The following is a 5,117-nucleotide window of genomic DNA, read 5'->3' as shown; positions in this document are numbered from 1 at the left end:
TCCTCCAGAGCTGGAGTTGTGAGTGGTTGCAAGCCACCACAAAGGGACTGGAAGCTGAAGCCAGGGCCCCTGCCGAGCCATCTCTCAGCCCCTGCAGACCCCACTCTAATAGAAGTAACTACGATTCTTAGAGGAGGCCGCCGAGGCTCAGGGTTAAATGGTGACTTAATGCTGGACCAGCAAGCAGAATCCTGGCTTCCTGAGTGTGCCCTCTGTCCAGAGGAGAGGAGTAGAGGGTGGTACATTATGGGCTGTGGGTGGCCCTTCCCCAAAGCCATGGAGTAGCTGAGGCCACCTGCCAGTGACCTCCTGGAGGAGATGGGAGGTCCTTCCGTCTTGAAGTAGCATTGCTGGAGCCTTGTCTACAGCCGGGCATTTTCCTTGAAGTCACCCTTGCAGAACTGACCTCCAACTGTTATGTTCAAGTCCCCTTCGGGCTGCTTTAAAAAGCATCTGTCACCTGCGAAAGGCTAAAGAGAGACTTGGGGTATGCTCTGGGGCACAACAGGGTGTTGAAAAGCAAAATATCCTGGAAAAATGTGAAGTTCCTTTTTGTATAAACTAAGCAAATAAAGAGGAAGTAGGGTTTCCCATCTGCCAGAGCCATTTGCAGTAACCGGGTGCCTGCAGGGGAGATCTGCCTGCTGTATCCAGAGGCGAGCAGGTTCAGGGCTTGGGTACGGACTCTGCTTCTGCTTCTGATGATCAACTGATGATGATGTTCCCAACTGAGGAACAGGCCGTAGACCAGGCAAGCAGGTGACTCCTTCCCTCCTGAACTGGCTGAGGTCCTCCTGAGATCCACCTTCAGCTCCACGGAGAGCTCCCACTGCCAGAAGCCGGGCTTTCATGGAGAGCTCCCACTGCCGGAAGCCAGGCTTTCTCTGGTTCTGGATCACTTGATACTTCTGAGTAGTTTGGCATGTAGCCTGAACCACTTGGGTGCCTTGACCAAGGCATGGAGTGAGGGCTGTCTTCCACAAATCACTTGAGACTAAGTTCAGCTGCCTCAAACAGAAGCCCAAGTCCATTAATTTAAACAAACATGGAGCAGACAGGCGATGAGGGGTTCAGAGAGGCACTGGAGGATGTCAGGACTCACACTTGCTTCTGGAGTCAACGTCTCTAGTGAGTACCCTTACACCCTTGGACTGAGAACTTCATTGTGCAAACCATCACATCGACATCCAAAATAGAAAGAAAAAACAGGAAGTTTCTATGTCAGGACCAAGCTTCCCCAGAAATCCCCTAGAGATGGTTTCTTCTGTGCCTTTGGGCTCAGACTCTGAAATGATAACTTCATTTCAGGGCACCAGGTAAATGTCATTATTTACGGCTGAACTACAGAAGCGCCAAACATCAGACTATGTTGAGCTGTGTGAGGAGATGAATGGAAAAGTTAGGTCTGGTTCTTCCTCCCAGCCCCATGTTCCCAGAAATAAGACTCAGACTCAAACTGTATCTATAGATACCTTAGCTGTACCTCTAGGTTCTTTTCTGACTAAATCACAACTAAAGACAACCCATTTATTCTAATCTACATTCTACCACGGGGCTGGTTACCTGTGCTCAGGTACTGTGTGCCTCATATCTTATAGGCGAACCTCCCCAAATCTTGCTCTATCCTAGAATTCTTCCTTTCTCCTCCCAGATGTCCCACTTTCTATTCTACCCTTCCCTATAGGCCATATGGTTATTAATTGACAGGTGATGCACCCATCCAATACACAACATATTCTCTCTACACTAGTCTGGCAGGGATCAGGAAGAGCCATGCTGGCACAGTGCTGGTGACCCGGAACCCAGAGGTGGTACCAACGTCCCCTTGGCCCTCCTACCTGCGAGTGTCATAGTTAAAATTAATATCAGTTGGGGGTTTCTGACCATCCTTAGATCATTCAATCTCCAGATACAAGCCACAAAACCTTTATATTTATAATAAGCCTTAGACAGCACAAGAGCTGGGCAGATATCAACCCTCTGAGCTATTTTGTCTACTTCTCTGCCAATAATGCCAAGATATGACTTGCCATGCTCCGTCTGGGCCACTCTTGCCCTAACTGGCAGACCTTCGTGGAAACTTCTTGCAATCCCTTACACCACGCTATCTTCCTCTTTCCTCTGGTGGTCCCAGTAGGGTGGGCCAGCGTGTTGGCCCAGTATGGAGGTGTCCTGCTCTTGGGGGTTGGGGGAGGAGGGGGTCGAGGGGGAGGTTTCAGGAAGTACTTGGGCGTGGCTTGCCTGTGGATGAGGTCGAAGTAGCTATTGAATGTTTACCCCTACACTATCTTGGGCGGTGGATTGTTCAAGAGATAAGGCATCTGGTTGTACTTGTTCCACTTGAAGCCAGTGTGCAGGCTGTTAAAGAAACCTAGCTTTCGCCCACGGCTGCCCAGCAGCACCTCCCTGCTGAACTGTGCCTCAGTCCTGCCCTCGGCACTCTCGCTGGTGTTGCCTGGGGCCTGGAGCTGCTGGTGCAACCTTTGCAGGCGCTGAAGGCTCTCTTGAGGTTCTAGCAGGTGCGCATCCAGCGGGTAGCTCTTGTGAGCAGCCATGGGTTATATCGCCCTGCGTTGGAGTCGGCCAGGCTCTGCTGGATCAGATCCTCCTCCATGAGCACTGCTCCTCCAGCTGCCTCCCCGGTGCTGGAGCCTCCTTAGGTTCCACAGGGTCCACTAAAGGCCCAGGGCTGTGGGGGTGGGGGAGCAACTCCTCAAGTTCACACTTGAGGATTGAGAACAGCACGCCCTGTTCTGGCTTTGGTTTGAACAGTTTCTGCCAAAAACAAAAAACAAAAAAAAAAAAAAACCATTCTGGCCCTGGCCGTGTGAGCAGGCAATTGCTTGAAGCGGGCTCTCCCAGGAACCCGTGTCAAAGTTGGGGTTGCCAGCACAGATCTTGCCCTCAGTGCTCTAGAAGATGATCTGAAGCTGCCTTGAACACTGACTGCACATCAGAGCCGAAAGAGGCGTTGACCCCCTCATGGCGTTGCCTGGCCTTTGCCAGAGGCCGCCAGATTGTGGGTTGGGGGATGGATGACAATCTCTTTCTCAGAAATGGTGGTCCTGTCCTGCCAGAAGTCCACATTCTTGCCCTGCCCTAGCTCTCTCTGTACCTGGATGTCCTCTAGCAGGTCCTCCATGTCCACCACTGTGAGGCCATTGAGGAAGGTGTAGTGTATCGAGTAATTCCTACTACCCTGCTATAAATTTCAGGTGGACCATGTGCTACCAGCCCCACCCAGGTTCCCTCCAATCTGCAGATGAAACACACACACACACACACACACACACACACACACACACGTTAGCTTATTTTTTATATTTTACCTCAATGGCCAGGCCCCTCTAAGCCTTCCTTGGCTATTACGCCCTTCTTTTCTCTCCCAGCTCAACACCTTAAATCTGCTCACAGCTTAGTTGTGTTTCTAATCTCCTGCCTGCTACCAGAGGCCTAGTCAGGGGAGTGACTGATGGCCACTCTGCCCGAGATGTCACATGGCTGGTGGCTTTCTCTCTCCAAAACATCTTCCTCTCTGAGTCTGCTAACCTTCCTGGGGAGGAGGGATGGGCTGGAAGTCCCACCTATTCCACCCAGATCATTGGCTGCTATGCACACTCGTCTACTCCAGTCACATCCAAAATATCAGGGATAAAACCCTGATAAAGAATAAGAGGCAATAAGACCCCAAAAGGGGTTCTGTGCCTCCTGGATTTCAGACTAGTTGCTGGTATCCCCTAACTCAGACATGTTCCAGATTAGTCTTTCCAATCATCAACATGGCCTCATAATTAGGCATAAAGGTACCCCAAGAAATGACTCATAAATGGTTAAGATTGGACATTGTCTCCTGGCCGACACTAATCGAAGGACTTCCACTCAACAACATTAGCTAGAAGTGTTAGGTCAGGTCGGAACTCCCCACTGCCTGCCCCGGGCTAGAACCAGAGAATTAACAGGAAACGCTAGATTGAAATCTCCTGCTCATTGCTTCCAGTAGAACCAGAGAATTAGCCTAGGAATATCAAAATACCTCAACAGGGAGGGCTCCACTCCTCTTCCTCCTGCTTCACACCTAGCTACCAGACCCTGCTGACCTTGGTGTAAGGGTCACTTGCCTATGTGACTTCAGTCTTGCATCCCCAGCTGTAACCCCCACCTGCTTACGTGACTCTTGACATCTGCCCTGTTTGCTGTATAGTATTTAAGCCTGATTCTCACCTTACACAAATACATTCAGATTCAACACATCCTTGTGTCTCGAGTCTGTTTGTCATCCGCCGACTTATTGCCCACCTGACCAGAATTCTCATCCCGTGGAAATTGAGGTCCCCGCAATGAACCCGGTCCACGGCAATTGGCTGCTAGCATCTTTATTGATCGATCAAGAACCAATTGGGGAACAGGACCTTCAGCACTCACATGCAGATTCCTGATCAAAGCATCAGAACCACTCCCTAAAGTGTAGGATTCAAGCAATCTCACTGTCAGGTCACTGTTCTCTTTACTGATGTACTTTGGCAGCAGGTCGATGGGCTTGGCCCACCTGTCTCAGGTTTGGATCTTAGAGCAACACTTGGCCTGCTACAGGTGGATACTGTCCCCCAGCTCCTGCTCCTGCTCCTGCTCCTGCTCCTGCTCCTGCTCCTGCTCCTGCTCCTGCTCCTGCTCCTGCTCCTGCTCCTGCTCCTGCTCCTGCTCCTGCTCCTGCATGCTTCAGCTGCCCAGGGGTCTGGAGTATCGTGGGGGATGACCCTGGGGACCATGATCCCTTGCAACCCTGCAGGGCCCAGAAGCCTGTGCCTGCTCCTCACCTTGCCTAATGCCTGAGTCAGAGTGGGAGGCCAAGTCCTATTAAGATGCACAGGCAGCTTGCTTCTGCACTCTCTTGCAGAAGTCACCCTTCCCCCTAGGCTCTCTCCCACGGCAAGCGTGGTGAGGCTTGCTTCTGCACTTTCCCTCAGAAGCTCTGCTTTTCCCCACCCCTACCCCTCTCCTACCTTGCAGCAAACTTGAGGGTTCTTTCCACCTCCGTGTCTGCTCCAAAAGGACTCCAGGAGCCACGGGTGCCAGCCTGAGTAAGACAAATGACAGAAACTCCTCAGCACCAAGGCCAG

At 51.4% G+C, this 5,117-nt stretch overlaps 1 pseudogene; it reads right to left on the bottom strand.

The window, feature by feature from the left end:
• Positions 1 to 1,994: 1,994 nt before the first annotated feature.
• Positions 1,995 to 4,713, bottom strand: LOC116067824 (annotated as a pseudogene).
• Between the last annotated feature and the right edge of the window lie 404 nt (positions 4,714 to 5,117).

The sequence above is a fragment of the Mastomys coucha genome, unplaced genomic scaffold (assembly GCF_008632895.1).
Source record: "Mastomys coucha isolate ucsf_1 unplaced genomic scaffold, UCSF_Mcou_1 pScaffold22, whole genome shotgun sequence".
NCBI lineage: Eukaryota > Metazoa > Chordata > Mammalia > Rodentia > Muridae > Mastomys > Mastomys coucha.
This window is presented reverse-complemented; position numbering and strand designations above follow the sequence as displayed.